The sequence below is a fragment of the Schistocerca gregaria genome, chromosome 6 (genome assembly GCF_023897955.1).
Source record: "Schistocerca gregaria isolate iqSchGreg1 chromosome 6, iqSchGreg1.2, whole genome shotgun sequence".
Classification (NCBI taxonomy): domain Eukaryota; kingdom Metazoa; phylum Arthropoda; class Insecta; order Orthoptera; family Acrididae; genus Schistocerca; species Schistocerca gregaria.
Window position 1 is genome coordinate 331,812,223 of NC_064925.1, and position 13,168 is coordinate 331,825,390.

A 13,168-nucleotide genomic window follows, 5' to 3' on the forward strand; every position below is an offset into this window, starting at 1 on the left:
ATAGGCCTATAGTTCTATATGTTTTTTTGCTTTATATGGATAAAACCTCACTCTGCTCACCTTGACCTCTAGTGAAACTGGGCCATGCACCGCACTTTCTGTGATGGAAGGAATTGATTATTTCACTGGTATCAATAGATCACATTGGATAATCTGGAGGCTGAGTTCACTAACTCTGTCTTGGGTCATAGAATTCCACAGAAAGTTCTTTATAAGGATGAGCTTTAAACATAAGTGTTCATATAAGAAACAGCAACAGGAATAGATAAGACAGATAAAAATTTGTTCATTAATCTGGAATGCTCCAACTACGATTGAATTCTCTGTTACGTATTAACAGTTTTGATAATCCATTACCGAGGTTAACGAGACTATTTCTTTTTTTCAGAGCTTTTTTGACGTGGAAATTTAGTGGATAAATCCTCCTCATATTCATTTTGAAGAATTACTACTGCAATGTGAATCTCTTTGTTGGAGGCAGAATTTATAAACCTTCAGAGAATAATTTTGAAGAAGTGGTTAATATCAACTCAAATTTGCTAATTTACTTTGCTACAATGATATCCAAAGAGTCACTAAAATGTCCCATTTCTTTGCCAAAGATATAGCCGATGACGTTTCTTAAAAAATTTATCGATAGAAGAAAAATTATCAGCTACAACTGAACAAGAGAGCACACTTTATCAAGCTTTGACTGCAGCACTATCTGAAAAATCAGTTCACATTTCTCTAATTGCTTTTCCTAAACAACAGCGTATTCTCTTCCTTCCCTTTTCTTAGATATCACTATTGTTTTTTATAGAGCTCTAAATGGCCTAATAGACATATGCATAATGAAGAACGTGTACAGACTGGTATCTCGAAGATGATAGTGTTGGGTCAAGTTTTTTAAGGCACAAGAAAACATCCAAAGTTCCAATCTTTTAATTCTATGACTTACGAAAAGATAAAAAGTTTCTACGGTATCATAAAAGGACCTGACTTCTTGAATTCTACATGTAACACCATTAAACGCTAGACTTAAAATGTGCACTCTACAGTGCACATATTTTGCACTCTTTTGTCACTGTTGAATTCTCGTTCTTATAGCTTTGTGTATGACTGACATATTGGGATAACCATCATAACCCTGAAAACAGCATTTAGTTAAAAAGTCCCTTTTCTTCTACTGCATTTAGTATTTCCACAGTCATGTTAGACTATGGTATTTCATTTTCTGTCCCAAAGGAATTTTATCTCTTATGTCACGAAAACTTAAAAGGGTTTTATTTATCTTCACGTCATAATGAATTTTTAGTCAAGTATTTTGTTTATTGTAATTTCAAAAAAATCCAACCTTCCTTTACAAAAATTCAAATAATTTTTTAACATACTTACAATAATGAAATGGATCTTGCTTAACAAGCTACATGTTTTCTGTCAAACATCACACAAAGTACTGCCCCCCATGCCAACATGGCACCCCCTATTTATATAAGCCTTAACAATTCACAGAATTGTTGTAAATGTTTTTTTAAAGAAATAACAAAGGAAATTTATCTCTCCGAATTAGTACAGTATTTCATTAATTACATTGACTCGTATATATATTAAAAATGTAAGTGAATCTTTGCATGTTTATGAATTTAAAAGTGTACATATGCTTAAGTATCTTTTGTTAACAATACATAAGTAGTTTACATTAATTACAGAAGATTCACGTTTAGGGCAATATTCCTACCAATTACACGACCTACACCTTTCAATACAATTACAATGCAGTAACTGTCCCAGTTGTACCTATTCCACAAGTACATGTTTACCTACACCTCTATAGTATTTATGTCAGAAATTATCTGTTTATGGTCAAAAAATATTTTTTAAATAAGTTTTAATGGACTGTTATGTCTCAACATCAGACAAATCTTCCCCCTCGTAAAGACCTTCAATGTAGTCTTTCAGCCCATCTGCCCTCTCCTCTGCATTTAACAATGGAATTCCAGTTGCGCTCTTAATGTTACCACCCACATTTTTAATTTCACTGAAGGTTGTTTTGACTTTCCTATACACTGAGTCAGTTCTTCCGACTATCATTTATTTTTCAATTTCTTCACATTTTTCATGCAGCTATTTCATCTTAACTTTACTGCACTTCCTATTTATTTCATTCCTCAGGGACTTGTGTTTGCAGTATTCCTGAATTTTCCTGAGAACATTTTTTTACTTCCTTCTTACATCTATCAGTTGAAGTATTTTTTAACTGTACTGCCTCCTGGACTACTCTTTGTTGTTGTATCTACAGCCTTAGAGAACTTCAAGCATATCTCATCATTCCTTAGTACTTCTGTATCCCATCTCTTTGTGTATTGATTCTTTCTGACTAATCTCTTAAACTTCAGCCTTCTCTTTATCACTACTATATTATGATATATCTGCTCCTGGGTATGCCTTACAATCCAGAATCTGATTTCGGAATCTCTGTCTGACCATGATGTAATCTAACTCAAATCTTCCATTATCACCCAGCCTTTTCCAAGTACAACTCCTCCCTTTGTGATTCTTGAACAGAGAGTTAGCTGTTACTAGCTGAAATTTATTACAGAACTCTAATAGTTTTTCTCCTCATTGCATCCTTGTCCCAAATCCATATTCTTCTGTAACCTTCTCTTCTACTCCTTCCCCTAAAACTGCATTCCAGTCCCCCATGACTATTAAATTTTCATCTCCCTTTGTGCATTGTTTTACCCTTTCAATATCCTCATATACTTTCTCTAGTTCTTCATCATCAACTTGCAATGTCGGCATGTATACATGAACTATAGTTGTCAGTGTTGGTTTGCTGTTGATTCTGATAAGAATAACCCTATCACTGAATTGTTCACAGTCATATACCCTTTGCCCTACCTTCCTATTCATAATGAATCTTACTCCCATTATACCATTTTCTACTGCTGTTGATATTACCCTATACTCATCTGACCAGAAATCCTTGTCTTCTATCCATTTCCCTTCACTGACACCTGCTATATCTAGATTGAGCCTTTTCAATTCCCTTTTCACATCTTCTAGCTTTCCTGACACATTCCTCTGCTTCTGACATTCAGTGCCCTGACTCATAGAACATATCCTTTCATTTGTTATTTAATCTTTTTCTCAATGTCACCTACCCATTGGCAGTCCCTCCCAGAGATCTGAATTGGGGACTATTTCGTAGTCTTCTGCCAATGGAGAGATCATCATGACACTTTTTCAATTGCACGCCACATGTTGTATGTATACACGTTGTGTGTCTTTAATGCAGTGGTTTCCATTGCCTTCTGCATCCTCATGCCATTGATTGTTGCTGATTCTTCTGTCTTGAGCGGCTGTTTCCCACCCCAAAGACAAGAAAGTGCCCGGAACCTCTCTCTGCTCCTCCATCCTCTATGACAAGGCCATTGGCAAAATGAAAGTGACTACTCATGCTGAAAGCCGTTGGCCACCAATGCTGATTATTTATAAAAAATTTAAGTAGTGGCAGGTTTCGAACCCGGGACTGAGGTCATTTTGATTACCAACCAAAGATACTACACCTTTTTAAAAATAAAAAATAATAATTTAAAAAAATCTCATTTTGTTCACTTCGTCCGTTGTATCTGCTCGGGGCGGACGTCATAAGACACCTGTTTAAGTACATTGTTGATTGGTTAACTCAGTTTTTTTTATTACAGATGGCTGATAACCCTCTGACCGAACATGCTGAGCTACCGTGCTGGCCACCTAGACCACAGGTCACTGTTGAAAAGAGGTTATCAGATGAATATAATATAAACAAAAGTAAAACAAGGGTAATGGAATGTAGTAAATTGAACTAGACAACACTAAGGGAATTAGAACAGCTAATGAGATGCTAAAAATAATAGATGAGTTTTGCTATTTGGGCAGAAGTACAGAGGATATAAAATGTAAACTGGAAACAGCAAGAAAAGTGTTGCTGAAAAAGAGAAATTTAACCTTGAATATAAATTTAAATGTTGTAAATTCATCTCTATTAGTCATTTTGTGTACCCTTGTACACATGTAAAACATTGGCAATAAACAGTTCATACTAAAAGAGAATAGAAGGTTTTGAAATGTAGTGGTACGGAAGACTGTTGAAGATTAGAATGGTAGATCGAATGACAAATGAAGAGGTACTGAATTAATTTGTGGGAATAAAATAACTTACATCACAACTTGATTGGACAAAGGGGTCAGTTAGTAGGACTCATGCTGAAGTGCCCGGAATCATCAGTTTGACTGTCAAGGGATCTGTGAGGGTAAATGCTATAGAAGGACACCAAGAATTGACTACAGTAAGGGCCAGTTTCAGGCTGCACCAAGCTCATAACAGTGATATGTATAGATAATGACTGATAAAATTGTGTTTTATTAATTTAAGTACTAACTGGAGCTACACACTTTGTCTGGTATCCAAGCTCAGAGAGTTTGAATGCCCACTGAGAGGTACAGAACATGATGACAACCAATAGATGATACAGCTACACCTACATATATTGGTGTCACAATCACTAGCTCCTACCATGAGGACACACCCATCTTGCTGGTCTTTCAGTCTTTGTGGCAGTCCTTTAAAGCCAGCAGTGCAATAGCTCTACCATCAGTCATGATTTCTCTGTGGTATTGTGCAGTTGTCTGCAAGTTGTGGCTCATGTTGGCACCAACAGTGCCTTTACTCTCAATATCCACTTAGTACTTCATAGGTACCTCTATACTCAAGATATTTTGTTACTTGTGATACATTGCCAGACCTTTAATAATCTTAGATGTGAGTTCCTGCACTGCTTTAGGATGTGGAATGGCTAGCACTTCCCAGGGTTCTTGGAATGACTGGAAAAACTTTCCCACCTCCTTTCAGCCTTCATAACTCATAAAATGTATCTGGATCATGACCCTATCACCCAAATGAATACATGACATCACTGTCATCTCATTGTACTTCTTAAGTCTATTCTTTGCATCTAAGGCAATCCAGCTTCTGCCAAGTCTGACAATACACCTCCTTTAAACAGGCACTCCTCAGGCAGTAAGCTTACAATAGTTCTCCAAGCACTTCTTTCACAATCACTTCTGTAGGCATCAAATCAATACTCATACGAGACATTTGTTTAATAACAACTCAGATTTAGGTACCTAATCTCCCCATCTGGTGTGTTGTTCAGCACATTATGTCCTACAGAACTTACCCAGGTCCAGCATAATCAATACTATAGGGCTACTTTGTGGATAATATTTTGATATTGGTACATGTTGAATGTTATATTTATCCACTAATTCTTAGAATTCTTTACTAATGAACTGCCTTCCATTATCTGTTAACATCCTCTTAGGTATACCAATACTAACAAAATAATCTCTTTCCAAACACTTCACCACATTCTGTGTATTCACGTTCTTTAATGGAAAAAACTGAATATATTTCAACTGGTGTTCACTTTCAACGAAGATGTACTGCAGCCCTCTTTTCCCTTGTGGCAGAGGTCCTTGATAATTCCCAGACACTACGTCCCATAAACCTTTAGATATCACCAGATACATTGTATACTTAATTGGATTTACTGGCTCCTTTACTCATTGGCACATTATCCTTTGTATCACACCACTCATGTTCTTAAAATAGTAGTGCCGTAGTGCCGTAGTGCCATCTACACTTTATGATACCATAGTGGCCACAATCTTGGTGAACATATTCTACAAGTCTTTTTATAGGATGACTGGATGATTATGTAAGCATATTCTCCAGTTTGTATTGTTTTCCCTGCATCTCCAATATAAAATATCATTAAATAATAACCCTTTTCCTTTTTTGTCATTTGTTGCCTTTAACAGTTTTAGACAGTTGATAGTCCTACTAAAAATTTGATCAAGTACTTGTTCCTTTGTACTTCCCATATCTCCGTTATGTTCTCCTGTCTACAAGAAATAAATCACAAATCTGGTTCTCAAATCTAGGGCTGAATATGAATTATCATAGCCTAAAGGTAACCTAGGTAATGAATTGGGAACAACTTTCTTAATTCCTTAGCTATATTTGAACTCCTGAATGAATGAGACCCATGTCACAGCTCTATGATGTAGCAGTTTGTTATTCATAAGAAATACAAAACTTGATGATCCACATATACCTACCAGCTAGTAGATTTATTTATTTATTTATTTTAAGATATCTCAATCTCTTGATTTTCCACGTGACTGCTAATGCTTCCTTCTTCATTACTGTATAATTCCTCTCATGTTTGTCTAAAAGATATATGTTTCCCACATGGAATGTTTCCCTCTATTATATTCCTTTCATGTTTATTTATACACTACTTGCAGAAGCTAAACTGCAATGGTTACCCAATTCACCAGATACATCTCCCTGGAACAATTCATAGGCAATGTATTAGTTAGATGCATCATGATGACTTTAAGTTTGAATGGCTTATTAATTTGGTGTTTATTAAAAGGTTTTTGTTTCTATCAAATGCTGCACATTCTTTGTCACCCCATCTCCAGATTTACTTTTGTTTTAATAAGTGCATAATGTCAGAATCATTTGTATGAGTTCCCCAGAAATTTTATAAAAAAAATTGACCAAGCAGAAAAATTACTTTAGTTGCTTGTTACTTTTTGGATAAGGACATTCTCCCCTTGCATTCACCCACTGTGGGTCTGGTCATAATCCTGTTCCATCGAAAATATGATCCAAAAACTTAACCAGTTTCTTACTTAATGCTGTCTTTCATAACTTTACAATAATACTTTTCTGTCTAAACTTAACAAATACTTTCTCTTTATATAAGCGCCGGCAGGCAGGCACATGAACAAAACACACAAACACACACACAGAATTACTAGCTTTTGCAACCGATGGTTGCTTCTTCAGGAAGGAGAGGGAAAGACGAAAGGATGTGGGTTTTAAGGGAGAAGGTAAAAAGTCATTCCAATCCCGGGAGCGGAAAGACTTCCCTTAGGGGAAAAAAAGGACAGGTGTACACTCGCACACACACACACACACACACACACACACACACACACACACACACACACACACACACACACACATATATATATATATCCATCCGCATATATATATATATATATATATATATATATATATATATATATATATATATATATATAAAATAGAAAAAAACTTCCACATGGGAAAAATATATTAAAAACAAAGATTCCAAGACTTACCAAACGGGAAAGCGCCGGCAGACAGGAACATGAACAAAACACACAAACACACACACAGAATTACTAGCTTTCGCAACCAATGGTTGCTTCTTCAGGAAGGAGAGGGAAAGACGAAAGGATGTGGGTTTTAAGGGAGAGGGTAAGGAGTCATTCCAATCCTGGGAGCGGAAAGACTTCCCTTAGGGGAAAAAAGGACAGGTGTACACTCGCACACACATGTGTGTGTGTGTGTGTGTGTGTGTGTGTGTGTGTGTGTGTGTGTGTGTGTGTGCGCGAGTGTACACCTGTCCTTTTTTCCCCTAAGGGAAGTCTTTCCGCTCCCAGGATTGGAATGACTCCTTACCCTCTCCCTTAAAACCCACATCCTTTCGTCTTTCCCTCTCCTTCCTGAAGAAGCAACCATTGGTTGCGAAAGCTAGTAATTCTGTGTGTGTGTTTGTGTGTTTTGTTCATGTGCCTGTCTGCTGGCGCTTTCCCGCTTGGTCTCCGCGTGTGAAAGCACCCACGTAATTTACCAACTGACCTGCCTACACTGTGACACTTTCTATGTGGGAATGACCAGCAACAAACTGTCCATTCGCATGAATGGACACAGGCAGACAGTGTTTGTTGGTAATAAGGATCACCCTGTGGCTAAACATGCCTTGGTGCACTGCCAGCACATCTTGGCACAGTGTTACACCGTCCGGGTTATCTGGATACTTCCCACCAACACCAACCTATCCGAACTCCGGAGATGGGAACTTGCCCTTCAATATATCCTCCCTTCTTGTTATGCACCAGGCCTCAATCTCCACTAATTTCAAGTTGCCGCCACTCATACCTCACCTGTCATTCAACATCATCTTTACCTCTGCACTTCCGCCTTGACTGACATCTCTGCCCAAACTCTTTGCCTTTAAATATGTCTGCTTGTGTCTGTATATGTATGGATGGATATGTGTGTGTGTGTGTGTGTGTGTGTGTGTGTGTGCGCGCGCGCGCGCGCGAGTATATACCTATCCTTTTTTCCCCCTAAGGTAAGTCTTTCCGCTCCCGGGATTGGAATGACCCCTTACCCTCTCCCTTAAAACCCACATCCTTTCATCTTTCCTTTTCCTTCCCTCTTTCCTGACAAAGCAGCCACCAGTTGCGAAAGCTCGAAATTCTGTGTGTGTGTTTGTGTGTTTTATTCATTGTGCCTATCTACCGGCGCTTTCCCGCTTAGTAAGTCTTGGAATCTTTGTTTTTAATATATTTTTCCCATGTGGAAGTTTCTTTCTATTCCTTAAGTAATATATTTTTAATAGTTCTTCACTGAAAATCAAACCTAAGGCTCTCATAAATACAGACACAGACACATTAAGACAAAATGGTAACACACAAAACTAAAATGATCTACATTCAAACAAAAATACATTATACTTACATGCTTTGGGATGAAGACTCGCCTGCCAATATCTAGAGGTCATATATATACAGCTCATTTATCTGACTCCATCAAACTTAAAAAATTCTTCTTCCATGGGTAATGTACTCTCTCCATCTCTCTAATCTGATTTAAAGTTCACATGTCTGACACTAAGCACATCCCAACCTAGGGTTTCTTCACCACCAACAAGGGATTGTTGTAAACACTCTCTGATAATTCAGTGCCTCATTTCCCAAACATTTTCTGTATCTCTATGTATGCTGCAGATTTTAAAGCTCAAGATTTTGTGTAAGCCCTTTTAAAAATAGTCTATCTATTTTAATTTTTAGTTTGCATTCGCAACTAATGGTTCAAATGGCTCTCAGCACTATGGGACTCAACTGCTGTGGTCATCAGTCCCCTAGAACTTAGAACTACTTAAACCTAACTAACCTAAGGACATCACACACATCCATGCCCGAGGCAGGATTCGAACCTGCAACCGTAGCAGTCACACGGTTCCGGACAGCGCGCCTAGAACCGCGAGACCACCGCGGCCGGCCATTCACAACTCCCAGAATGGCTAGGCTAGTCAGAGAATTCATCTCTACAATCAGTTAACAACTTCATTAAATCTGCATGTTCCTATTAGGTAAGACAATCATTCCCATTAATTTTACCCTCGATTTGTACAACATTTGCCCTCTCAATCTCTCTGCCATTTACATTTCTCCAAGTTTTCTTCAGATCTTTCTGTGTACCACACTACAGCACTAACTGTAACTCATCACTGGCTATAGATTTTGTATCAGTGATAGGTATGTTTAAATGTGCCCGCTGGATATTGCACAATAGTTTCTTAGTTTTAAGACTTATTAGCACTTCATACTTAGTTTGCCAATCTGGACCTACTTGTAGTAGAATATTCATATTTGGCACCACCAGGAAACTGTGACTAAGAACAACATTACTTAAAGTAGAGGTTAACAAGACTTCCTGCTTAACCATCTTCATTCTATTACCTGTAATACCAACAATCTGTATTCCCAATATTGGGAGCACAGAAAATTGCCCTCTTTCCTCAACACTATCACAATACAACTGATCAATCACTGAGATTTCATTCCCAGAGTCTATAACAATATTAACCTTCTCCCCTTTTATCATTTCTCAAATAACAGGTCTTACTAAATGCCATTCCTTATCATACTTGTGTTCATCTATTAATTCTTCGCATAACATCCATTCTTCCTCAATATCAATAACACCTATGACTTTGGACACTTGTTTATTGATTACTGGTCTCTTGGTAATACCCTTCCCAGGAAACCTCCTCCATTTTCCTCCTGTTCAACAATTGCAGCACCTATAGAACAACTCCTTTCTTAGAGTTCCCTACAGACTTCCCCAAATTTTTGTCATTCCTTTTCACAACTGTTATTCAGAGAGTGCTTTACCTGATGATGCTGGTTACTATGTACTTTCCCTTCCATATGAGAACCTGCCATATTCTTCTTCCTGAAATCATCATTGTTAGATCTAGAATGCTCTTCTTCACTTGTCTTGTTCAAAATGTCTATTTTTTTCTAGGAAATTTCAAATTGAATTTACCTTACCGCATTCTATACTAACTGTATTTTCTCTTCCACATAACAGCACACAGCTAATTAACACTTTTATTAGATGGCTCTCACTTACAGGTCCATCCAATAATTTCATCTGTTGAGATACTACTCAAAATATAAGGGATATCCAGAAAGTAACAGACACATCAAAATTTAAAAAAAAATAATAACAGTATGGCAAAACCAAATTTTATTATGTACATTTTAAAGGTACACTCTTCAGCTATTTTTCTACGTAATCACCATACAAATTGAGACACTTATCATATTGTGGCACAAGTTTTTCAGTATAGTCTCTGTAGAAATTTACTGCCTGCAGTTCCAACCACTGGTTTATGCCAGCATGCAGTTTGCGTCAGTGTCAAAGCATTTTGTAGTGAGCCATGTCTTCATTGCTGGGAAGAAGTGGCACTTGATTGGTGCCAAATCCAGGCTGTGTGGTGAATGATCAGACATCTCTCATCCAAAATCCTGTAGGAGCATGCATGCAGTTTGCATCAGTATCAAAGCATTTTGTAGTGAGGCATGTCTTCATTGCTGGGAAGAGGTGGCACTTGATTGGTGCCAAATCCAGACTGTGTGGTGAATGATCAGACATCTCTAATCCAAAATTCTGTAGGAGCTCTTGGGTATGATTGGCCAAGTGTTTATGTGCATTGTCATGAAAAAGTAAAATTTTTGCACTAAGTTTTCCCTGATGCTTGTTTTGTATCATTTGCCTTAAGTTTGTCAGTGTTTGACAATACATCTCTCAGTTAAGTGTTGTGCCATGTTCAAAGAAATCAATGACAATTACTCACTTAGAGTGCCAAAACACAGTAGTCAGGATCTTTCTCGCTAACAGCATTTTCAAACACTTCCTTGGTTTCTTAGGACAATTTGTGTGTCCCTGTTCCATTGACTATCTTTTTGTTTCAAAAATGACATGCCTCATTCAAGTTTTTTCCCCAGTTATGATACAGTCAATAACTTTATTCCCATGTTTCTCACAACCTTCAAAGAGGTCAATGTTGCACCCAGTCTCCATTTTTGTGGTATTACATTAGAATTTTGGGAACCCACCTAACACAAAATTTCTCCACCACAGTTTCATCCACCAAACTCTGTGAAATTTGGGAAAATGTTACAAAATTACCAGAATCATGAAACAATGATCTTCATGTATTCTGTCGTTGATTTTCATCACTAATTTGGCAGCCACGAGGCCTATCTGTGTGGTACTCATCATGAACATTGGTACAGACATTTTTAAAATCAGTGCACCATTGCTTACTCAGCTTTCACTCACTATTCTTTTTCTGGTTTGTAGTTTTTTGCTAACAAAAACATGGTCACAGAATGCACATCACGGATGGTGGGATTTTTTATTGCAGTGCACATTTTAACACACAACAGAAAGCAAAGTAGCAGAGAGAGAGAGAGAGACAACATGCTATCATTGGTGAATTTGTGGTGAGTGTAGGAATCTTATGGCACCAAGATGACAACTGTCAAGATGGTGGCTGCCAAGATGGCGGCTATAGCCTACCCACTGCCACGATAGTCCTCATATTTCAAAATCTTCCCCAGGTGTGGTTATAAGGGCTAGGGTCTAATAATTGTAAAATTAACTTTTGCTGTTCTCCTTCAGACCAATATTTTTCTTTAAAATGTCTACAAAGATCCTCTTAACTATTAAATTTGTTAGCATACAGCATACCCACTCTGATGCCTCTTACTCCTGGTGACCAAATGCAAATTTCATTCTGTCGTTGTAATCCCATTTCCAAAAGCTCTCAAACAAATTATAGGATGTATGTCCCTCTCAGGCTTAAACAATGGAAATCTATTTGGGAGGTGTCCTTCATTTTCTACACAGAATTCTGCCCAACAGTCTCTGGCTGATTGTCTCTCTGGCTTAACTACACGATAATTGCCTCCCACCTTTTCCCTTTATTCGATCCGTGACTTAATATCTTGTCAGTACTATTAACTTTATCATTTAGATGCAAACTAGGACATGGAAATGATGCCCCTTTGGCGCTACTAGCAGAGCATTACAGGTTTCTCTAGTGCCTCCGACCTCCAAGACAGTAGAAGAAAAATGACATTCAGGAAATCTAATAACATTTCTGATCATATTTCATATTGTTTAATGCATTTAAATAGAAGAAAAACGACTGTTATTCATCAGCCCCAAGCAAATAGCTGTGCGTATTAAAGCACCACTTCCAGGACAGAGAACTGCACTGGCTACAGATTGAATCTGTTTGGCTGATTAATAACAAGGGTTGGTGTGCTGGCCAATCTGGATGTGGTTTTTAGATAGTTCCCCACATCTCACTACGTAAATACCAGACTGGTATTAAGTCCCACCTCAATTAGATAATTCATAAACATTTAAAACACTTCCTTACAAAAAAAACTGTGTACAGAATGCTGGGGTACACATATTCCATTCTGACTCGGTGGTGGGGGCGGGGAGGGGTGGAGGGGGGGTCATAATGTGATTGTGACAGGAAGAACATCTGGCCACCCCTTAAATTAGGCATGCCAAATCTATTCCTAAACATAGTGATCATATGCTGATGCAGAACAAAGGCACCATTCATAAAGACATAACAAGAACTCTTTGTCAGGCAATCATAGTTTCACAGCTTGGGAGGCATTGAGGGTGGTAGCAACCTGTAACAGCAAACAGTCAACACAAAATGTTTTGAATGGTACTGACTTTTGATGGTCACTTCTTGGGGAAGTGAATGAGGGATGTATAGAAAGCAGATGTAAGTCTTAAGTCCATAAATAGTGGAAGTTTAATTTTAAATCTTGTACATAATTTGACTGTTCTTAACTGAGGATCATTGAAATGAATAATTTACTATATTTTTGACAATACTTGGTTGTAGTAACTAGCTACTGTGTGAATGAAGGATTTAAAGAAAGCAGATGTAAGTATTAAACCTGTAAATAT